The sequence below is a fragment of the Rhinoraja longicauda genome, chromosome 10, assembly GCF_053455715.1.
Source record: "Rhinoraja longicauda isolate Sanriku21f chromosome 10, sRhiLon1.1, whole genome shotgun sequence".
In the NCBI taxonomy this organism is placed as follows: domain Eukaryota; kingdom Metazoa; phylum Chordata; class Chondrichthyes; order Rajiformes; family Arhynchobatidae; genus Rhinoraja; species Rhinoraja longicauda.
This window is the reverse complement of record NC_135962.1, coordinates 24,504,978-24,530,698: the sequence shown is the minus strand read 5'-3', so window position 1 is coordinate 24,530,698 and position 25,721 is coordinate 24,504,978. Positions and strand designations below refer to the sequence as shown.

The window sequence follows — 25,721 nt, the reverse complement described above, 5'->3', positions numbered from 1 at the left end:
CCAGCCACAAATGACATCAGTCAGGGTGTTGCCTGGTAGGTCCATCGTTGGCTCGGGAAGGTATGATCACAAGAGAAACAATGTGGAGAACTGTAAAACTGGCAAAACACCTCGGGGGCAAGGAGGTAGGGGGAGGGGAGGGGAGTATAAGATAAAGTTACTTAAAATTAGAGAATTCAATGTTCATACCACTGGGTTGTAATCTACTCAAATTAAATATGAGATGTTTCTCTCCCTTTCAGTCTGTAGAAGAGTCCTGACCCAAAACATCGCCCATCATTTTTTTCATAGAGATGGGACAGTGTTTGACTTTATCTTAAGAAATGAAACTGCAAGGTGGTGGACATTTGGTGGGGGGGCAGTGGGAACTTTGGGAACGGGGATTAGAATTCTGCAAATTTCAAGGTAGATATGGAAAGAGATTAGGTCGGTCCTCACATTATGGCCTTGAATTGGGGAAGGCTGATGGTGCAGAGACGATCTGGTGAAAGTACATTGGGATCAGATGCTTGTGGGTGAAACGATAGCTGACATATGGGAGTGTTTCAAAGGAGAGTTGACAAGAGTTCAGGAACTGCGTTTTCCAGCAAGGATGACAAGATTAGGGCACCATGGATGACACTGAAGATTTGATCAGGGAAAGAAAGAAAACATGACGGGTATAGGAACTGGAATCAAGGAAGTCTCTTGCAGAACCAGAATGAGAAGGCTTGAGTTAAGGAGAGGCGGGATGGCGTGGGACTTTTTTATCTAGAGTGTAGACGTTTGAGGTATGATCGTATAGAAGTATGTAAAAACAGAAGGGGCTTTTGGGGTGAGTTGTGGTGGATGATAACGGACTTTTTCTGGAGAAGGGGGCAAACCAGGGTTAGACAAACCAGATAGATTTTAGGTGAATGGGAAAAATGTAGAATGGACCTGAGATGCAACCTTTTCATACTGATGGTGCTGTGTATATAGAACAAGCTGCCAGAGGAAGCTGTAAAGGCGGGTACAATTACAATCTTTAAAAGACCTTTGAACAGATACATAGATAGAAAAGAGTTTGTCAGATATGGGGCAAATGCAGGCGGAGGGTACTAGTTCAGATAGACATCATAGTCAGTATGCATGAGTTGGGCCAAGGACTTGCTTCTGTGCTGTATGACTCTATATTGAGTGTACAGGAAGGAGATTAGGAAAGAAGTTAGGAGGGCAAAAAAGAGCCAAGAAATACTCATGGCAAGCCAGGATTATGGAGAATCACAAGACATTCCATAAATAGGACCAGGTCCTGAGGTAGCTGAGGAAAGAATGAGTTCCCTTATGACCCACAGGAATAATCTATTTGAGGAGCTTGGCAACATGGATGAGGTGCTAAATAAATACTTATCATCTGTGTTCACCAAACAGAATGATATGGAAAATAGTGAGATTAGAGGTGGTGCATGAGTGATCTGCAGCATGTCAGTATATGGAAGGAGGAGATGTTAGATGTTATGGGATACACAAGAGTTAACTAATTCCCTGGGGAAGGTGCCGTATGGTTGACTCACCCAGAAGGTTAAGGTACAAGGACCCAAAGCACACTGGCTAATTGGATTCAACATTGGTGATCGAAGGAAGAGGGTATTGGTGAAAGAATGCTTTTCTCATTAGAAATCTGTGACCACTTGAATACTGCAGGAATCAGTGCTGGGGCCTTCTTTGTTTGTGATTATATATGAATGATTTTGGTGTGAATGTAGAAAGTATGATTATTAACATTGGGGATGACATGAATATTGGTGGTGTTGTGGATAGGGAGGAAGATTGTATAAGGCTATATCAGGATACAGTGCAAATGGAAGATTTGGTGGAGAATTAGCAGGTGGAGTTTAATCCCATACATGTGGGATGATGCATTTTGGGAACTCAAGTAGCAGTAGGAGTTTATGGAATAAATTGTAGAGTACTAAGGGATGTCGATGAACAGAGACACCTTGAAGATTACATCCACAGCTCTATGAAAGAAGCAAGACAGATTGATAGGGTGGTGAAGATGGCATTTGGCATGTTGGCCTTCATACAATAGGATGGAGCAGAGAATATAAAATCAAGAGGTTATGTTGCAGTTTTACAAAGTACAATGAGGAAGACCTCACTTCCTTATTTGTGCAGCTCTGTTCACCACACGCTAGCAAGGATCTGGTTGTGTTGGAGACAGTGTAAAGGAGATTTACCAAGATGTGGCCTGGATTGAAGGACCTTAATACCAGGGAGAGATTGGATAGGATGCACGAAGGAGGCCGAGGGATTATTCGATAGAAGTATGTGAGGGGCACAGTTAGTGCAGGTCAGAATGTTTTGCCCATGGTGGGTTATCAAAAGCAAGAGGCCATAGGTTAATGTGAGAAGAAAGAGTTTCAAAGAGAATTTGAGGAGTATGTGTATGTTTGCACAGAGAATGCCTGGTATCTGAAATTTTCTACCAGTGGAAGTGGTGGAATCACATTCTATTATGAGGTTTAAGAGACATTTGGACAATCAATTGAGAGGAGAAGGCATGTAAGGATATGGACCTAAAATGCAGACAAACTGTATTAGTATAGATGGCCACAGTAGGTTGTCATAGATGTGGTGGGCCTGAATGGCCTGTTCTGAGCTGTGGATCTCTATTATTCTCCAAGAAGTAGAAATTTCAGCTACCCACTATGCAGGAATGGGTTACTGATATAACACATTTTAACGGAGCAATCCAAGGAGTCCTTTGCATGATATCTGATCAGTGCTGCAGAGTACCCGAATAAGTTTGAAATAAAGTTGAAATTTGTTCCCTTACAATTACGTTAGGTTTACAAATGAAAGACTCTTAGAGTTCGTGCCTTCAAAACTCTGCAGGCTTTCTCGCCCCTTTATCTTCATCTAATTCTGCCTGCTTGTGCATGTGTGCTTCTCATCATGCTTCTGCTGATTGCTATGTCTTCAGCTACTTCAGCTCCAAACCTCTCCTGGTTGCAGTTTTCCTTAAATCTCTCCTTGTTAAAGCTGCTCCTCTTTAAAAAGCTTTGCAAACAATCTTCTAGCCAACTCCCTTAAGAACTTCTTATGTGTTTCATTGAGAAACTTTCTTTGGTAATGCTCCTGGAAAACACCTTGCCACAAAATATGACCTAATCTTTTATCCTAATGGTGCATTGTATAAAAGGCCCATTATTATCCTAGTTCTTTGTATCCCACTCACAAAACAGCATTGCTCTGATTATAGTGGAAACTTTGTGCAGAAATCTATTAATTGAAGATGTTATTAATCTACAACAGAATAGTTCTTGCTTTGTGCAATACCTCTCCTTGATCTAACCATGTCCTCTCATTATCAAATGATGTAATGACTGCAGGTGGTTATTTTTAATGATATGGAAATAATTAAGCATAATGTCTGATTTTGAATCTCCAATTATGGGTAAGAATATTATTTTTTATTTAAGTTTGATGCAAATTATTCTTAATCAATGAGTACATGAGCTGTTGAAAACATGTTAATAACAATTCTCCATTCTTAGGAGTACAAATTATTTTTGTGATATGAATACAACTAAGAAATAAGATGATTCCATGTAATAGAAAGTTACTCTTTCATATTGTTGAAAATATATTCTGGTTTCTACAACTATTTCATTATACTACTACTTTTCTCGGTTTCAAACACTCTCAAGGTCAAAAATGAATTGCACATTGTTCTCTGAAGTAATCTACGGTTGAACAAAAGCAGGATTCCACTCAAAGAAGTCTCTCCAAGTGAATTGCAAACATTACTTTTTACCACCCTGGTCCTGCGTTGCAATACTCTGCATAAAATAGGCTCTAGACATGTGAAAGTTTAAGTGACATTCAAAATACAGAATATTTTAATGCTGTTTAAACTTTGATTAGTAAGGGTGTCAGGGGTTGTGGGGATAAAGCAGGAGAATGGGGTTGAGAGGGAAAGATAGATCGGCCATGATTGAATGGGCCGAATAGCCTAATTCTGCTCCTATAACATATGAACTTCTGTTCATTAATTTAAGCACATCAGTTGCCAGAGGTGAAGAAATTACATTTGTAGAAACGTTGAGGCCGCTGGACTCGACCTTTGAAATCATCAATAGAAAAGAATGACAGATGCATTGGTAACTGTCACTTGGTACGTCTTGCACTTGAAGCATGTCGGAATAAATCCAGGGCTTATTGTCCTGCTTGTAAGCAGGCTGTTTGATTCAGTCGATTATCTTATTTGGAAGAATAATGGGCAAAATTGTCACACTTGTATTGATGGAGGTTTACTGGGGGGCACTGTGGCACAGCGGTAAAGTTGATGCCTTACAGCACCAGAGACCCAGGTTCGATCCTAATTACGGTTACTGTCTGCATGTTCTCCCTATGACCGGGTGGGCTTTTCCTGGGTGCTCCGGTTTCTTCCCACATCCCAAAGACGTGCAGGTTTGTATGTTAATTGGCTTCTGTAAATTGCCCCTAGTGTGAAAGATATGAGAAACTGGGATAACACAGAACTAGTGTACGGATGGCCCTTAGACGGCGTGGACTCAGTGGGCCGAAGGACCTTTTTCCACACTGTATCACGAAACTAAATTTCACTTCATAATTTACAATAAATTAGAATCAGATGTAGGAATCTTACAGTCCTTTTCCTTGTGGACTCCAGCACTGCTATTGCCCCTCCTGTTTTTTAAAGTGTTCTGCAGTTGCCTTCATGACTTCTTGGTGGTTTGAACAGACTGGGTCTGCTTTAAGTTCATTATTCTGTGATTTATAACACGCCTGACATTTGTTTTAAGAGTAACAGTGATGAACATTCACATCAGTGTCTTGATAATCCATTTGCAGCACAGCGGTAAATTGGAAAAGGTTGGAGAGAGGTAATCTCTGACCTGTCGACATACTTTATAGGTAAGCAGCATATTGAGATTAGCCGACATGAGCAATTTATCACTATTGTGTGTTGACCAAGATTAGGTTTATCTGGAGAAAGACTGAGACTGGAAGCATAATGTACACAATCTTAGAGTTAATAAGATCCACATAGGGTTGGCATGTTGCCTTGGAAACAAATTGATTTTTGTTTTTCCATTATCACTTTAAGTGCGATGCAGAGAGAAAACAATTTTTGGTAAAAAAAAAAGGTTGACAACACACAAACCTGAATTATTGGACATTAGTTTCTAACAATGGCTTGGCCCAAAATAAAATGCTGATCAGTTTTTGTTCGCTGGGTAAACCCAGACGGTAGAATTCTTCCTAGCTTTCTTGTTTCATTGACAGCAATGTTATTAACTTCTAATTGAACTGGAGTCAAAAGGAATCAACTTCAATTTCGCAAAGTTGCAGTATGAGTTTATGGAAAAAACTTTGAACTACTTTGATGCTCCTTATTAATTTGCACTCTTAGAACAAATGGCCCTGACTTTCCTGGAGAATTGGATCATTTGAATAACACATCCATCTCTTGGCACCCTCGGAATGGCACAAAAGATAAAGGAAAATATGGATTGACTTACCTATTTAATCATCACACTCCATATTTTCTTGGGAATTTTGCACAGTTGCACGATGATATTTGCTACAAACAAAGTGCGAAGAAAATTATCACTGCTTCATCCCTCCCCTGTTAAGATCAATGACGATCTCTATTTTCTTGCATTTAACCATTTTTCACTCCATTTAACCACTCGCACTGAAAGGTAATGGCTGAATGGCCTGCCAGAACATGATTTATTGCTCCAAGATTAGGTTTAAACTCCCACTTGTTAAAAATAAATTACTGTTGCAAAGATTAAACTACTATGATCTTTGAATATCTACTTAATGCACCTGGGATCTTCAACTTCAATGTTGCCACACATTTGTGCAGAACCCAGTCAATTTATGGAATCACTTTCAGAATGTAATTGATTTTCCATGATGACAGAAACAACGAGCACATCAACATTTTATTAGCTTGAATTTGCTTATTAATCCCTAGTGTCTAAAATTATATTCTGTATCTGCAGTGATTTGAATTTTGTGTCATTGGTGACCATCTCTCCATTAATCTTTAGCACTGTCACACTGTAATGAAGACACTGCTTTCAGTTCTTTACTGGAGCTGTTGCCAAAGAACTTGTATTCACTGAATATTCAAAGACATACCTCCTTAATTTGGTGAACATTTCCACCTCCTCCCTCACCATGCACACCAAGTTCATCTGAAGAAGGCATCACCTGAAGAAGCGTCCAAACCCGAAACGTCACCCGTCCTTTTCTCCAGGAGTGCTGCCTGAGCAGCCGGGTTACTCCAGCACTTTGTGTCTTTCCTCAATCTCAAGTTCATGTTACTGTGCATTCTAAATTTGGTAATCTCTATAATTTTTATTTCGGCAGTCCCTCTACTCTCAAATAGTATGTGGGAATTGATGCCCCAATCTCAGTGATTATTCCATGAAAAAAATGGAAGCATCTTAGGTCTCATTGGAGACCCTGATACTATTTTTGATCCTACTTTCCAGGACTTTATTGTATATCCGTACACTGTGTATGGCTTTCAACAAAAACTTTTCACTGTACCTCAGTGGCACGTAACAATAAACTAAACTCACATTTCTATTCACACTCCTGTTTATTCGCATCCTTCACTCACTGCACACGAGGACAAGAGGATTGATTCTCCAATTATAATGTCTGTATTTCCGCACTGCTCCCTCACCCCTTCCACCTTCTCCAACCCAAACCACAACATTCCCACAAGACCAAATAGATTTCTGGGTGCAGCTCCTGGTTCCTGTAGCTGAGGTTCAAAATGAGTAGACTGAACTACCTGCTTTATAAAGAAGTGCGGGACCAGACAACCCCATATCAGCAATAAGCAAAGTTTCTACCATGTTGGTACGAGGCTATCAGGACAAGCGATAGATTCTTGCAGGGTGTGGAGATTGTATTCATTCGAAGAAATCTGGAAGGCAAGTAATTTGTGTCTGATTACTGCAGAAACTGGGCCTGATTCTGTGCTCTATTCTGTACTACTAATGCCTTTCTAATCTTATTTTTTTGGAAATGCGGCCACAAAGTCCACTGTTCCCTCCACATCCTCATGAGGAAAGGGAGCGGGTCCTAAAAGACAACACTTTCATCCTAAAACCAGGGATCTAGACTCTCCAGTTAGGGAAACAGTCAACATCAATCCCAATAAAATTCCATTTTAATCTCCTAACCCCCAGTGAGGATAAACCCGTCCTACTCTGCCCCTCTTCATAGAACAAATCTCTCTTCCCTGGCCTCAACCTGGTCAATCTTTGCATGATCTTTCAGGGATGAATACCTTCTTTTGTAAGTAGATCAAACCTGTACACAGTACCTCAGGTGTGCTTTCTCCAAAAAACTTAAATAAATAACCTGCAACCCCGCTGTATTTGAGAGTTTGAACTGATTGTTTCTATGTATGGTACATCTGATCTGTTTGGATAGCATGCAAAACAAAGCTTTCCACTGCACCTCAGTACACGTGACAATAATAAACCTTGACATAAGCCACTCCATCCAACATATAAAACAGGCCAGCATTTGGGCAGCACAGTGCGCAACGGCAGAGTTGTTGTCTTTCAAAGACAGGCTCCATCGTCAGGTTCCATCCTGACTATGGATGCTGTCTGTATGGAGTTTGTACATTCTGAGACCACGTGGGTTTTTTTCCCCGGAAGCTCAGGTTTCCTCCTACATTCCCAAGATAGACAGGCTTGTAGTTTAATTGGCTCAAGTAAAATTGTAAATTGTCCCTAGCCTGTAATTAATCTATGGGCGATTGCTGGTTAGTTCAGTCTCGGTGGGCCGAAGGGATTGTTTCCACACTGTATCTCTAAAATCTAAAATATAACTATGAATTAGGATACTAATAACTGTTAATTCATTGATAAAGGTGCACAAATTACTCCACACATCATTGTTCATGGTGCCATGCAGCACAGAAACAATTTACAGTGGTACAGTGGTACAGTAACCACAGTTTACAGTGCCAGGGGTCAAGGGTCTGACCTATCGGAAGTGGTTGAGCAGGCTAGGACTCTATTCCTTAGAGTGCAGGAGGATGAGGAGTGATCTTCTAGAGGTGTACAAAATCGCGAGATGACTAGATCAGGTAAACACACAGAGTCTCTTGCCCAGAGTAGGGGAATTGAGAACCAGAGAACATAGGTTCAAGGGATATAGGGAAAAGGCAGGAACGGGGTATTGATTTTCGATGATCATATTGAATGGCTCGAAGGGCTAAATGGTCTACTTCTGCACCTATTTTCTATGTTTCTGTTTAAGGTGAGGGGGAAAGATTTAATAGGAACCTGAGGGGAGACTTTTTTACACAAAGTGTGGTGGGTGTATGCAACGGGTTGTCAGAGGAGGTAGTTAAAGCAGGTACTATTGCAATGTTTAAGAAACATTTGGACAGGTACATGGATAGGATAGGTTTGGAGGGGTATGGGCCAAATGCAGGCAGGTGGGACTTGTGTTGATGGCGCATGTTGGTCGGTGTGGGGCAAGTTGGGTTGATGGGCCTATTTATATAACATATAACATATAACAACTACAGCATGGAAACAGGCCTGTCCGGCCCTACCAGTCCACGCCGACCATTCTCCCTGACCTAGTCTCATCTACCTGCACTCAGACCATAACCCTCCAATCCCCTCCTATCCATATACCTATCCAATTTACTCTTAAATAATAAAATCGAGCCAGCCTCCACCACTTCCACCGGAAGCCCATTCCATACAGCCACAACCCTCTGAGTAAAGAAGTTCCCCCTCATGTTACCCCTAAACCTTTGTCCCTCAATTCTGAAGCTATGTCCCCTTGTTGGAATCTTCCCCACTCTAAAAGGGAAAAGCCTACCCACGTCAACTCTGTCCGTCCCTCTCAAAATTTTAAAAACCTCTATCAAGTCCCCCCTCAACCTTCTACGCTCCAAAGAATAAAGACCCAACCTGTTCAACCTCTCTCTGTAGCCTAAGTGCTGAAACCCAGGCAACATTCTAGTAAATCTCCTCTGTACCCTCTCCATTTTATCGACATCCTTCCTATAATTTGGCGACCAGAACTGCACACCATACTCCAGATTCGGCCTCACCAATGCCCTGTACAATTTCAACATTACATCCCAACTTCTATACTCGATGCTCTGATTTATAAAGGCAAGCATACCAAACGCCTTCTTCACCACCCTATCCACATGAGATTCCACCTTCAGGGAACAATGCACAGTTATTCCCAGATCCCTCTGTTCCACTGCATTCCTCAATTCCCTACCATTTACCCTGTACGTCCTATTTTGATTTGTCCTACCAAAATGCAGCACCTCACACTTATCAGCATTAAACTCCATCTGCCATCTTTCAGCCCACCCTTCCAAAAGGCCCAAGTCTCTCTGTAGACTTTGAAAATCTACCTCACTATCAACTACTCCACCTATCTTAGTATCATCTGCATATTTACTAATCCAATTTGCCACACCATCATCCAGATCATTAATGTAAATGACAAACAACAGTGGACCCAACACAGATCCTTGGGGCACTCCACTAGACACTGGCCTCCAACCTGACATACAATTGTCAACCGTTACCCTCTGGTATCTCCCATTCAGCCATTGTTGAATCCATCTTGCAACCTCACTATTAATACCCAACGATTTAACCTTCTTAATCAACCTTCCATGTGGAACCTTGTCAAATGCCTTACTGAAGTCCATATAGACAACATCCACAGCCTTGCCCTTATCAATTTCCCTGGTAACCTCTTCAAAAAATTCAAGAAGATTAGTCAAACATGACCTTCCAGGCACAAATCCATGTTGACTGTTTCTAATCAGGCCTTGATTATCCAAATAATTATATATATTGTCCCTAAGTATCTTTTCCATTAATTTTCCCACCACAGACGTCAAACTAATAGGTCTATAATTGCTAGGTTTACTTTTAGAACCTTTTTTAAACAAAGGCACAACATGCGCAATGCGCCAATCTTCCGGCACCATCCCTGTTTCTAATGACGTTTGAAATATTTCCGTCATAGCCCCTGCTATTTCTGCACTAACTTCCCTCAATGTCCTAGGGAATATCCTATCAGGACCTGGAGACTTATCCACTTTTATATTCTTCAAAAGTGTCCGTACCTCCTCTTCTTTAATCCTCCTAATTTCCATCACTACTCGACTTGTTTCGCTTACCTCACATAATTCAATATCCTTCTCCTCGGTAAATACCGAAGAAAAGAAATTGTTTAATATCTCCCCCATTTCTTCCGGCTCAGCACATAGCTGTCCACTCTGACTCTCTAATGGACCAATTTTATCCCTCACTATCCTTTTGCTATTGACATATCTGTAGAACCCCTTGGGGTTTACTTTTACATTACTTGCCAAAGTAGCCTCATATCTTTTTTTCGCTTTTCTAATTTCCTTTTTAAGATTCCTTTTACATTCTTTATATTCCTCAAGAACCTCATTTACTCCCTGCCGCTTATATTTATTGTATATCTCCCTCTTTTTCCGAACCAAGTGTCCAATTTCCCTGGAAAACCACGGCTCTTTCAAATTATTATTCTTTCCTTTCCACCGAACAGGGACATAAAGACTCTGTACTCTCAAAATTTCACCTTTAAATATCCTCCATTTCTCTATTATATCCTTTTCATAAAACAACAATTTCCATTTCACTCCTTTTAAATCCTTTCTCATCTCCTCAAAATTAGCCTTTCTCCAATCCAAAATCTCAACCCTTGGTCCAGATTTGACCTTCTCCATAATGATATTGAAACTAATGGCATTATGATCACTAGACCCAAAGTGCTCCTCAACACATACCTCCGTCACCTGACCCATCTCATTTCCTAACAGGAGGTCCAACACTGCCCCTTCTCTGGTAGGCACCTCTACGTATTGCTGCAAAAAACTATCCTGCACACATTTTACAAACTCCAAACCATCCAGCCCTTTAACAGAATGTGATTCCCAGTCTATATACGGAAAATTGAAATCACCCACAATCACCACTCTGTGCTTACTACTAATATCTGCTATCTCCTTACATATTTGCTCTTCCAATTCTCGTTCCCTATTTGGCGGTCTATAATACACCCCTATAAGTGTTGCTAAAACTTTCTCATTTCTGAGTTCCACCCAAACAGCCTCCTTAATCGAGCCTTCTAGTCTGTCCTGCCAAAGCACTGCTGTGATATCCTCCCTGACAAGCAATGCAACACCCCCACCTCTTGCCCCCCCCTATGACTCTAGTCAAGTCAAGTCAAGTCAAGTCAAATTTATTTGTCACATACACATACTCGATGTACAGTGAAATGAAAGTGGCAATGCCTGCGGGTTGTGCACAAAAATAGTTAACCTTCCTTCCAACACATCTTTGGGATATGGAATGAAACCTGAGCACCCAGAGGAAACCCACACGGTCACAGGGAGAGGTTGCAAACTCTACACAGGCTACATTGCAGATCAGAATTGAAGTCCAGTCGCTGCTACTATGAGGCAACAGTTATACTCCCTGTTCCAGCCACAGGGAGGACGTGCAAACTCCTCACAGACAGCACCAGAGGTCAGGATTGAACATGGCTGGATGGCTTGTGAAAGACCAGCTTTATCACCTGTGCCACACAAATACTAGTATCTGAGCTTACAAAATATATTCTCTTTGCCAATTCTTCTTACCAAAGTAGACAATTCATGTATCCAAAGATAGACACAAATACTGGAATGACTCAATGAGTCAGACAGTATCTCTGAGGTAAAATGATGTTGAGAAAAATGATGATGAAAAATTGTGATGTTTTGGGTCTTCAGACTGATTGTAGTGGGGGAGTGGGGAACGGTTTGGGGAAACTAGAAACGAGAGGGGAAAAAACAGGACAAATGGCGACTGGCAACATATGACCTCGGGCAAGGAGGCTCCCTGATAGACAAATGTAGAAACAAAGAACTGCAGATGCTGGTTTATACCAAAGAAGGACAAAAAGTGCTGGAGTACCTCAGCGAGTCTGGCGGCATCTCTGGCGAAAAAGGATGAATAGTGTTTTGTGTCGGGACCCTTCTTCAGACTAGAGAACATCTTGCTATAATTAACAGACCGCATTTTTGATCCCACATATAAGTTGTCAAGATCTGTTTTCAGCCTCTTTGAATTCTTCTTCAATACATTTTTCCTGGTTTCATTTGCAAGCAAACTTTGATCCGATGCCCTCGTGGAGTCAATACTAGAGATTGTAAATAACTGAGATCCTAACACTGTTGTTCATAGTTCAGAGCTCCCCAGGTTATAGATGTTATGGAAATCCGACTTCACACAAACCTTCCCATACAGATCAGAATATTTTTTTTGGTAATAATAATCCCAAGTTATCCTATCTCTGCTTTTAGGTTTCGGTTTATTATTGTTATGTGTACTGAGATACAGTGATAAGCTTTGTTTTGCATGATATCCAGTCAAATCAGATAATACTGTGCATAAATACAACCAAGCCAAAATCAAGTACAATAGGTCTAGATCTACAGGGAGAAAAGAGATATAAAAGAGCAGGGCAATTGTATTGGATTCCAGTATATCCTCCTCTGGGACCAGCCACAAAGAGTCACCACACTCCAGTCCAGTTTATTGTCACATGTACCGAGGTACAGTGAAAAGCTTTTTGTTGCGTGCTAACCAGTTAGCAGAAACACAATACATGATGATCTACAGTATATAGCTTCATGCCATCTTGGATGTTTACTTCTGACAAGTAGGATCCTTCAGTATATTAATCTGGTGACAGTTCAGGGGACCCTGTCATGCAGTTGGCATCTTCCACTCTCTGCACCTGCAGTTTGCATTGATCTCAGCACTGTGACCCCCATAACATCACCGAGCTTTGGCATACTTGGGCCCAGCAGCTCGTGGAACCTACATCTGTGGAGTTCCCGCCTTCACCCACAATAGTTCAATGATCTCCAGGTCAGACTGTCTGCTTCTATCCTCCCTAAAACAGAGCTGATCCTAGATTTTCTGTGAGTTCATGTGGGTCAAAAGAAGGTCACAAAATCAAGGGGAAATGGTAACGTATATTTGAACACAATATTTACTTTAGTTTAGAAATACAGCACTGAAAAAGGCCGTTCGGCACACTGAGTCCGCGCCAACCATCGATTCGCTAGTTCTATCCTATACACTAGGGCCAATTTACAGAAGCCAATTGACTGGCAAACCTGCACATCATTGGCATGTGGGAGGACATCACCCATCCATTTTCTCCAGAGATACAGCCTGACCCACTGAGTTACTCCGGCGCCTCGTGTCTATCTTTAGTTTGTAGTTTAATTGGCTTTGGTAACAATTGTAAATTGTCCCTAGTGTGTAGGACAATGCTAGTGTACGGGGTGATCGCTGGTTGGCAACGACTTGGTGGACCGAAGGTTCTGCTTCCACGATGTATTTCTAAAGTCTAAAGGGTCGAACTGTTGATCCCGTAGAAGACACATATATTAGAATCATAGTTGAAGAAGGGTCACAACCCAAAACATCACCTATTCCCTTTCTCCAGAGATGCTGCCTGATCAACTGAGTTACTTCAGCACTTTGTGTCTTTATTTGTAGACCAGCATTTGCATTTCATTGTGAATACTTGGAAACATAGTTAACGCCTGATATCACCCATTGTGGATCTGAGAAAGCTGAGTACAAATATTTCCTGAATGATGTCATTTTAAAGCTGCAGAGGAGAATGGAATAGAGGATCCAGCCTGTGCGTTAAGCAGTGAAATTTGAAAGCTCTTTTCATGCCACGGGTAATGAAGCTTTGGAACACTTCCAGAGATAGTGGATGCTGAGTCAGGTGAAAATGTCAACACAGCATAATAGGTTTCACTATCAAAGGATTTGGAGGAAAGATGGGTATATCAAACTGAGGTCTGACCTAATTGAATGGTGGAATGGGGGGGGGGAATCGTTGAGAAGACAGAACTGAATGGGCTAAACCTATTCCTTTATTATTAAATCTAAATATCAACTACAAACACCACCTAAACCCTAAACTATGAACTGTCTTGGTTGCAAAACAGACTTCAGTCTTTGTTTTGTTTTTGCACTATATATTTTTTAATTTATTGAACGTTTATAAAATTTGTTTTTGTATTATCTGTTGTTTACAAAGCTGTTGTGCTGCTGCTGCAAATAAGAATTTCATTGTTCCATTCCGGTTCATACGGCAATAAAATTGGATTCTTGACTCTGTTGAGCTAAACTTTGCCAACTCTGCCATTGGTGTATTCTGAAAGGAAACTGGATTCTGCACTGTTTTGAGCACGAGAGTCCGCAAAACAAACAAACCGCGCAATAAGCATCTGAAAGCAATGGTGACACAATGAAGTCATGCTGTGTTCTACACAGAAGTAATTGGGCACCCTTGTGAATTCACTTTGTCCCATATTCTGACACCACAACCCGAGCCTGTCTGTAATGGTTGTGCGTGACTGGTGAAAAGCTCGTGACTTATGACGGAGGAGACAGCAGAAGACTTTGGAGGATTACAGAGCAGCTCTGGGCTTGAGGGCTCATGCCAAAGATGGAACATCATGACGTGGATGGCAGCGGTCATGGATATCTGGCTGACTGTCACCAGTTCTGGCAGAGTGGCAGGGGTTACTGAACGAGTGCAGTCATCCCGTGAGAAGACTAGATATGTGCTCTGTGCAGACACTAGCTCTGCAATCCTCAGACTTTAAACTTTAGTGATACAGTGCGGAAACAGGCCCTTTGGCCCATCGAGTCTGCACCGACCAGTGATCACACCAAATGCCATACACCAGCACCAGCCTTCACACTAGGGACAATTTTATACATTTTCTTCACCGAAGACAATTAACCTACAAACCTGCACGCCTTTGGAGTGTGGAAGGAAACTGAGCACCCGGAGAAAACCCACGGGGTCACAGGAAGAATGTACAATCTCTGTACAGACAGCACCCATAGTCAGGATCAAACCTAGGTCTCTGGCGCTCGAAGGCAGCAACTCTACTGATGCACCAATGCGCCACCCCCAAGATAGCTGAACAGCAATGAGAGCTCACAAGTCCTCATGCAGTGTAATCTATCATGATTATGGCAGCAATTTAAGATCCATGCCAACACTTGTGCATTGCATGTGCCTTTACGGAAGCTGCAACATCAGCCCCAAAACTGCACTGTCATGGTGGAGGTTTGCATACCTGAACTGAGTTGATCATGACTTATGTACTGGGAAGGAAGGGTGTCTCAGAACCCTGAGCCCCATTTTACTGGATGAGTTTGCTGGTAACTTTGTCAGTCATGCAGAAACAAGGAACTGCAGATATGGCTTTACAGAAAAGGACACAAAGTGCCAGAGTAACTCAGCGAGCCAAGCAGCATCTCTGGAGAACATGGATAGGTGACATTTCAGGTTGGGACCCTTCTTCAGACTGATTGTGGGGGAGTGGGGCTTAAAGAAAGCTGGAAGAGGATAGAGGTAGGACAAAGCGTGGCCTTTAATAGGTGGACACAGGTCAGAGTAAAAGTTTTTGATAGGCAGATGGTTGGAACAAAGGCCCGAGATTAAAACAATGTGTGAGACAAAAAGATTGCAGAGTTGCAAATTGTGAAGCCAGAGGAATGAATGTGGGTGGAGGGGAAGGGGGGAGGGATAGGTGCGAGTCCAGGTCAGTGCAGGAGAGGGAGGGGGGGGGGGGCAAAGAAAGGGGCGGATGTGGGTGAAGAAAGGGGGGGGGGGGTGTTAGAGGTTACCTAAAATTGGAGAATTCAATGTTCATACCACTGGGTTGTAAGCTACCCATGCAGAATATGAGGTGCAGTTCCTCCAGTTTGCGTGTGGCCTCACTCTGACAATGGAGGAGGCCCAGGACAGAATGGTCAGTCTGAGAATGGGAAGGGGATTGAAATGGTTAACAAGTGGGAGATCCAGTAGGCCTTAGCGGACCGAGCGCAACTGTTCAGCAAAAACCTTGTTTACCATCTAAGTGCTAGAGATCAAATTACTCGTGAAATACTCTAATGAAATGCAGTTTGCAAATGAGAAACCTTGAAGTCTCTATGAAAGATTGCAATATCTGATAACTGCTAATTAGAATTAGACAAAGCACAGAATAAATCACTTGTCCTTCTTACTGCCTTGCTTTCTTTTATGCTTCAGTGCCTGTCCTTTCTGAGAAATATAGACCCATTTGCAGACATTTGTTGTGCGTAAGCAGAACACGGAGGCAGTTTTCCACAGAATACAATGGTGGCACAGTGGCGCAGCGGTCGAATTGCTGCCTTACAGCAAAAAATTCTGGCCTCTGGTGTTATCTGTATGGAGTTTGTTTGTTCTCCCTGTGACTGCGTGGGTTTTCTCCAGGTGCTCCAGTTTCCACCCACACTCCAAAGAGGTACAGGTTTGTAGGTTAATTGGCTTCTGAAATTGTCCCTAGTGCGAAGATAGAACTAGTGTACGGATGATCACTGGTCAGCGCAGTCTCAGTGGGCCGAATGGCCTGTTTCCACACCATATCTCCAAACTAAACATTGCTCTAATTATCTTTTTCGTTTGTCTGGCTCCTGTTGGGATGTTTATCTGAGCATTTCCACGTGATTCCCTTTGTAGCAATGTCCCTTTGTAGCAATGTTGTTCACCTGTCAGCTGATGAATGACCACAAAATCATTTTGTGTACCGTGGCCATTACTTTGATTGCCAAATTAAGTTGCAATAAGCTTATTATATACAAGCAACACAAAGAACAAGCACCACAGCTAATTGCATAGTAGCAGTGAGTTGAAGGCTCTCCCCCTGTGTGGCAACATTTCACTCACAGTGTCTACCAGACTCATTTTGCTATGTTTGGTTCATATGGAGAGATATCACTGTGTGTGTTCCCTTGATAATCGCAGCACCTCGGTGTAAATGCTGTCATATCTGCCAGAGTTATTTGCCCATAGTTTGCAATGGTGTGGGTCTCAACCAGTTAACTAGATGTCATGGGGAGTGGGGACATGTTATTTTGTTATTAAAAAATATATATTTTCAAAAAATATATATTTTTTTATTTTCAGAATAAAAAATATTCAAAAACACTTCCGACATTCTCAGCAGCTGTACATACATTCATTAGCATTGCATTTGGCATTGTTCACAAAAACTGTAGTTATGCCAGGCTCCCTTGCCACTCATGTACCCCCCCTGGGTAATATCCCTTCCCCTGTCTGAGGGGCGTCTCCACCACACCCCACGCCACCCATTGGAATGTGCCACTTTGCAGCCTTTTCTGCAGCTACTCTGTGGCTGCCATGGAGAGGTTCGTGAGGACTCGCTGTCTGCAACACAGCAAACACGTGGTATCCCTGGGCCTTACTTGCAGCTTCTTGGAAGAACCAGTCAGATGGAGTTGGAGTGTGTAGATCAGTGTTTAAAATATCATGAAGCTACGTTCAGCATATCTTAGCCCAATGTTGCAATTTTTCTTTGGGGGAGCAGTGACGAGGTCGGCACGGCAAAAGGGGATGAACTTGGGACAAAATTGAAGGAGAGCATAATAGTCAGAAAGTCTTAAGACTTTGGGACACCACAGTGGAGCAGCGGCAGAGAAACGGGTTCGATCCTGACTACGGGATCTGTCCATCTCTCATTAATATTGGAATATTTCTATTCCAAGGGTAGAAATTCAGAATCCTTTTCTGAGGGTGGAAATGTCATACCTGGGAGGGCATAGGTTTCAGGTGACGGGGTAAGTTTAATGGAGATTTATTAGGGGTTCATTTTAACAAAGTGGTAAGTGCCAGGGACGCACCACCAGCGTAAGTGGTGGAATCAGTTATGATGGCAATATTCAAGAAGCGTTTTGACAGGAACAAGATTGGACAGGAATCAGAGGAATGGAGACCATGTGTAGACAAATGTGCAGTTTAAATGGTCATGGTCGCCACAGACATAGCGGGCCGAAGGGCCTGTGCCTGTGCTGCATTGTTTCATATTTTATGAAACCCCTGGAATTCTCATTCCAAAACTCTCTCTCCTTTGAGACATTCCTTAAGACCTACCACATTGACCTAATTTTTGGTAATTTGTCCAAATGTTTTCTTACTTGTCTCAATTTAAAATGTTGCTGTTGGCACTCCAGTGAAGTTTTCGTGCTGATACAATTCTGTTTGTATGGAGTTTGTACATTTTCCCTGTGACTGCATGGGTTTTCTCCCAGTGCTCCAGTTTCCTCCCACACTCTAAAGATGTACAGGTTTGCAGGTTAATTGGCTTCAATAAAAAAAATTGTCAGTTGTCCCTTGTGTGTAGTGCTGCGGACTGCGGTGATTGCTGCGGACTCAGTGGGCCGAAGGCCCTGGTTCCACGCTGCATCTCTAAAGTATAAAGTAATTACATTATAAGTGTAAGTTCTATATAAAACCAAATATTTTGTTTCTCTTTTTTTCTCTGGGTAGGTTGTTTTATTTTTATGTTTATAATCTAACAATATTGCATCATTTTTCATAACCAAATGTTGGACAGCTTAAAGACTGAGAATATAATTTAGTGGAAGAATAACTTTCAATTGAATAATTTGTGAAGAGGAGTATTACTACCTGACATTTACTTCTCATATCAAACCATATACTGCCTCTCTTTCTGTCATCCCACTCGGCCTTGTGATTGCAGTTCTACAAAAGCCCCAGCATAAAAGATTCTTTATGTGTAGGTAGGAACTGTAGATGCTGGTTTACACCGAAGGTCGTCACAAAAAGCTGTAGTAACTCAGTGGGTCAGGCAGCATCTCAGGAGAAAAGGAATAGGTGACATTTTGGGTCGAGACTCTTCTTCAGACCGAGAGTCAGGGGAGAAGGATACTAGAGGTATCAAGAGGTACAAAGAACTCTCGTTGGAGAGAGGATAAGAAAAAAGGTAGGCATACCGTGAGGAGGTTTTGCAATGGAGCAAACAAAATGTGTAGGAAGGAACTGCAGATGCCGGTTTACACTGAAGATAGACACAAAATGAATGTTGGTTCATTCCAGTGTACTTATTCATTCTGTTTTCATTTTCATTTCGAAGAAAAAAAAATCCCAAGGTGATTTAGAGATGGCACATTGGCTTGACTGGCAGAATTGCTGCTTTGCAGTGCCAGAGACCTGGGTTTCGAGCATGACATCGGGTGTTGTCTGTGTGGAGTTTGCACATTCACCGTGTGACTCTGTGGGTGTTTCCTCCGGGTGCTCCGGTTTCCCCCCACATCCTGTTCATTAATTATAGGAGCAGAATTAGGCCATTCAGCCCATCAAGTCTACTCCACCATTCAATCATGACTGATCTATCTTTCCCTCTCAACCCCATTCCCCTGCATTCTCCCCATAACCCCTGACACCCTTACTAAACAAAACAAATTATTTCTAAACTAAACTAAACAATCTAAACACAGGAACTTCAATGAACAGAATTGACAGCATGCAGCTCTATAAAATATATAGGCAAGTGGACAAAAGATTGTGAAAGATGGTAGATATTGGGGAACATTTCAGGGCAGGGATTTTACAGCTGAAGGTACAGCTCTTGTTGATGGTGTCACGAGATTCAAGAATACATAAGAAGGCAGAATTTATTTCTTCAAGTTCCTTTCCGAAACAAGTCAAACAGTTTCCTTCTGAAAATCAAAATAAAACAGAGATGTTGAAAATCTAAAGAAAAAAACAGAAAGTACTAGAAACCCTCAGCAGGTCAGGCAGCATCTGTAGAAAGAGAAACAGTTAATATTTTAAGGGTTTTGATGAAAGTTCTTCAACCTGAAATGTTAACACTACTTGTTCTCACAGATGCTGCCTGACCTATTGAGTATTTTCCCTATTTTCTGCTTTTGTTAGGTATTTTTAAATGTTTGGCTCAGTTTTTGGGGCGGAATGGTGACACAGCAGTCGGGTTGCTGCCTCATAGCACCAGGACCCAGGTTCAACCCTGACTGCAGATGTTGCCTGTACGGAGTTTGTAGATTCTCCCTGTGACTGCATGGGTATTCTCCGGGTTCTCCAGTTTCCCCCCAAACTCCAAAGACCTACAGCTTTGTAGGTTAATTTGGCTTTGGTAAAAAATTGTAAATTATCCCGAGTGTGTAAGATAGTGCTAATGTACGGCGATCGCTGGTCTGCATGGACTTTGTGGGCCGAAGAGCCTGTTTCCGCTCTGTATCTCTTAAACTGAACGGAGTCTGCACCGACCAGCGATCGCCCATACACTCTTTTACACAAAGGGTGGTGGGTGTGTGGAACAAGCTCCCAGAGTAGGTAGTTGAGACAGGTACTATTGCAATATTTAATATATATTTAGGCATGGATAAGATATGTTTAAAGGGCAGTGGACCAAACGCAAGTAGGTGGGACTAGTGTACATAGGACATTGGTTGGTGTGAGCAAGATGGGCTGAAGGGCCTGTTTTCACACTGTATGACTCTATAGTAAACCAGATGAGCTAGCAACCGGTTTCCAATACTTGCCCACACCCTCTCTCCAGTGCAGAATTCATTTGGATTTCAGGCCAACATTTAACTTTTGATGATGAAAATGTAACACTCAGTCGTTCTGAGGCTGAGTTTGGGGGAATAGGATGGACTGTTGCCAGAGCCTATGGGAAGTGGGAAAATCACAGGATCGGGTGACAAGATGGATATTGGGTGCTGGTGCCTGAACTTAGTGCAGTGTGCGTGATGGGAGGGTTAGCTGTTGATGAGAAATTGAGGCCCGCAGCAGGTCATCATGATCATGTTCAATATCAGGGCTGTCTGGTGGGTTTGGTGACCTACTCCTGCTCCTATTCTGTTCCCCCAAAGCTGAAGTGCAGGAGTGATAGTCAAAAGAGTCAAGAGTGTTTTATTGTCATATGTCTCAAGCAGAACAATGAAATGTTTACTTGCAGCAGCACAACAGAATATGTAAACATAGGACTCTGCAAACTAGAAATAAATTAAATAAAAATTCAGTCTACACACACACACACACACACACACACACACACACTTACACACACACACACACACACACACACACACACACACACACACACACACACACACACACGCACACATATATATATACACACACACATAAAACAAACAAACAATAATAGTCCAAAAGACAAAACCAATGGGCCACAAGTCTATATAGATCAGAGATTCTTTGGTGGTATTGTTTAACATGCCTCCTTGAATGACATGAGACGGCTCAAAATAAATTATTTCCTGTCCTACAATGCTGGAAAAACTATTATGTAATTCTATTTAGAAACAACAAATTGCAGATGCTGGTTTACAAAAGAATTAAACAAAGAATTTAAGTTACCCAGGGACAGAGGAGACTGCAGATGCTGGTATCTGGATTAAAAATAAGGAATGTAGAAACAAGGAACTGCAGTTCCTGGTTTGCACAAAAGGATGCAAAGTGCAGGAATATCTCAGGGGGTCAGGCAGCATCTCTGGAGAACATGGATAGGCGACGTTTCGGGTCAGGACCCTTCTTTAAACTCAATTCTTTTTTCTCAGCGACAGTGTCTTCTGCTAAAGATTAGTTCTGCATTGCAATCAAAGCTCCCAACGGCAACCTCAAGCCTATAAGGAATGTCGGTCAAAACTCTGCTGCCACCTTCTCCACCCAACCTCCACAAATATATAAACAAAAGCTGTCCAGGCTGATATTCTAATTAAAGATGGTCATGTCAAAATCGACATGAGTTTTCAATAATGCAAGCAACAAACCTGTCAGTTAAATGTGATCATTCACAATTCATTTTGCTTTTAGCAATATAATCACTTTATTAATATTTATCTTATTAATGTATAGATACATTTGGTCATTATGAATGATTGTAGCACTCTCTGAATTTTGTTTCTGATTCAACATTTATGTGGGGGAAAAAAACAGCAATAAATACTCTGGTGGCAGTTCTGTTCCCTCTGAACTGCTTCATCTGTAATCTGAGGGCATAATATCCTTCGTTTGTCCTTCACTATTGTCTAATTGGCGTATCTGAGCATTCAGTTATGCTGATTGAAGCCACTGTCTGTTTGATTTTGATGGCTTCCAACAAATCATACCTCAAACGGTTTTAATTGAGAAGGTTGCAGTAAAGCTGAAGCTCTTCATTCAACGCAATGAACCGAACGCTGTAAAACGTTGAGACGCAGTGCACAGTGGACCCTGCTCTTGCACGTTTTTCTTTAATATATAAGGGGCTTTGATCTTATTCAGAATTTAAATTAACGCTATCCTGGCATAAATTGGTGCAATGAAGTGTTACAAGGCACCTCACTCACAACAATGAACCAGATAAGTATGAACATAGATCACTAACTGTTTCAGCACACTCCACTGGAAAAATAGATTTTTATCTTAACAGGAACATGTCTTCACCAAACAGGCATCAATCACGGCAGCCAGTAGACAATTTAAAAATTCTGCATCCAGATTTACTTGATGTCCACTCGAGACAATAATTTGCAGATTGATGAAGAATAGGTAGGGGAAACGTTGTCCGATTGAATCCCCAAATTTCAGATCTGCTTGAAAGAGCAGTTCATTTGTATTTAGACGGGATTGATCCAGGGAATTCTCACCCTGCAACAGACTGGGCTGCAACAAAGCTATGGTCATTTCTGTCTGTACTGCGGCTGTCGTGCTTCATTTCATTTATATTCACACTGCATTCAATTCCTTCCACGCTTTCTTCCATTTTTGTTCTGTGTTGCATTTTGGAATTGCCGATGAAAATAATAATGGTATGCCTTTCCAACATAAAATATTTTCATTCATCCAACAGCCTCTTCTCCACCATTTACTTAATGAAAATTTAGATTATTTATCACAAATCTGTTAAGTCCACAGACCACAGGGCAGCACAGTGGTGCAGCAGTAGAGTTTCTGCATTCCAGCCCCAGAGACCCGGGCTCGATCCTGACGACAGGTGCTGTCTGTTCGGTGTTTGTACATTTTCCTTGTTTTCTCTGAGTGCTCCGGTTTCCTCCCACCATCCAAAGACTTGAGATTTGTAGGTTATGTGGCTTCTGTAAATTGTCCCTAGTGTGTAGAATAGAACTAGTGTATTTGGTAATCGCTGGTCGGCATGGACTCGGTGGCCTGAAGGCCCTGTTTCCACACTGTGTCTCTAAAAACTAAAAAACTAAAAAGCTGTATTAATTAAGTTAAGAGATTATCGATAATCTCTTAAGGTATAAAGACCTTTTTTCAAGCAATATTAAACAGGTTTCCGGCCCAACTATGGTTTTGGAACAGCTCTGCTCAAAGCACCAATGACGTTTTGAGTAACAAGGGTTATTGATTCCTTCTTGGTCTATGAATTGAATGCACTTCTTTAGGTGCTTAATATAGTGTAGAGTGCTCAGGAGCATTTGGACAAAATCCATCACTGCCTTAGTCCAATTAATGCTGAAACTTCAATCAACATTTGTATTATTTTGTACTAGATTATTCCAATGTATTCCTGGCTGCTTCTAACATTTTTTTCTCCATAAATTTATGTTATTCAAACATTTGCTTCCTATGTCCAAACTCAGTGAATCCCATTCATCCATCTTGGTGTCAACAGACTGTCATTTATAATCCAGTCATGAAACATTTAGCATCTCAGTCTGAAGAAGGGTCTCAACCCAAAACGTCACCAATCAATGTTCTCCAGAGAACCTGACCCGCTGAGCTACTCCAACACTTTATGCCCTTTTAGCATCTGAGTTCCTCAGTTCAGATGCTTTTTTGAACATTGTGAACAAATTCAGTGCAACAAATGGTTCCAACAACTGACCACACTCACATTGTTATTGGGTTTTTTTGCCATTATTTTCATTATTTGTACCCTCTTCCCACTAGAATACTCTTACGGAAGACACCACTATATAATACTTACCTCAACCGTGAAGTCTGATGAGCAGTACAGACCCTGCCACAACTTGCCGTTTGCATCTGTAATTTTGAATGATGTAATGTGTTTCTAAAAATTCCATCTGTGACTCTATTCTTTTGTATTATTTAATATTCAAAATATTGAATATATTTAAGTTTTCTTGGCAGACCAAAGAAGTAGAATAAAATATCGACCATAACGGTGCAATGATTTATGCACCATGGTGAGCTTGATTGTAATCATGTGGAGTCTTTTCTTTGACTGGATAACACATAACAAAAGCTTTTCACTGTAACTCGGAACACGTGGCAATAGTCAACTGAAATCATTGGTGCTGAAGCAGAGGGAGAAGGGGATTATATAAACCCTTTCCTGGTAGTTCTTCCTTCTCATAACTCGAACAGACACTGAAGTAACAGCAGAACAGGAAGCATCTGTGGAGAAAGAAACAAAAGTAAATTTCAGGTTTTCTCTCCCTCCCGGACACGGTCTGACCTGCTCATTTTCATTTCAGATTTCCAGAATATGCAGTATTATGTGTTGGACCATCTCTGAGCTGTTAACATGATAAGACATTTTGCAAATTGACAATATTTTTGTTCGCCAACTAAGCTGCTTGGGTTTTGCTGCCATTTTTTAGACTAAATGCCACCATGCTTTGGACAAATGTGGAAGTCTTGAACTTGCTGACCCTTGCTTATAATTTCCCAGCTGCACTCTAATCATATTGTGTCCAGGGTGTAGGATAGTGTTAATGTATGGGGATCACTGGGCGGCACGGACTTGGAGGGCCGAAAAGGCCTGTTTCCGGCTGTATATATATGATATGATATGATATGATATGACACAGAAGCAATCTTCAGGATTCACGCATTTACGCTGGAAAATCGGCCATTTAAAGTCATTAAGTCACACGGCACAAAAACAGGTGCTAGATAGACACAAAATGCTGGAATAACAATGGATCAGGCAGCATTCTTCCCAGAACCCACCTATTCATTTTCTCCAGAATTGCTACCGAACCTGCTGAGTTTCTCCATCATTTTATGTTTATTTCCGGTATAAACCAGCATCTGCAGTTCCTTCCTACACAAAAACAGGCGCATCAGTCCAACTCATCCTTGCCGGCCAGGTTTAAGAACTGAGCTGGTCCTGTTTGCCTACATTTGGCCCATATCCCTCTTACGCTTTCCTACGCATGTATCTGTCTAAAAGCCTTTTAAACTTTAAGCCTTTTCTTAATTTGTAAGGGTTATGGGGAGAAGGTAGGAGAATGAGGTTGAATGACGGAGTACACTTGATAGGCTGAATGGCCATCTTCTGCTCCTATGACCTATGAACATGAAACATTGCCATTTGACCTGTCTCTACAGCTTCCTCTGTTGGCTCATTCCGTGTCGCGCTACCCATTGTGTGAAGAAATTGCTCCCCAGCCTCTTTTAAATATTTCCCTCTAAACCCACACCTCTTGCTCTTCAACTCTATCATGCCCGGAGCATCAGTGCCCTGGAAAAATGAATTGCCTGCCCTGACCCTCTCCCAATCATGTTTCTATTATGGCTTTTAATATCCCAGTCGCAAGTAGCAATCCATACCTTCAGTTCATCTTTCTTGCCCATCAGGCTTCTTGCATTAATATAAATACAGTTTAATCTATAAGACCCCCGTTGCACCCTGGCCTGCCTCTGCTTGAACTGACACACATTAACATCGACATCAAGCTCTCTTTGTCCATCTGCCACACTATTGCTTTGAGTCTAGCCCCCCGTGTTACACTAGATTAAAGCATCTGGAGTAGCGCTGGCAAATCTCCCCG

At 41.7% G+C, this 25,721-nt stretch overlaps 1 protein-coding gene across 5 annotated transcripts in view; it reads left to right on the top strand.

Moving 5' to 3' along the window:
- Window positions 1-25,721, top strand: part of LOC144597281 (RNA-binding protein Nova-1) — a 220,087-nt gene that overhangs the window by 158,776 nt on the left and 35,590 nt on the right. The gene's annotated exons all lie outside the window — the stretch shown is intronic.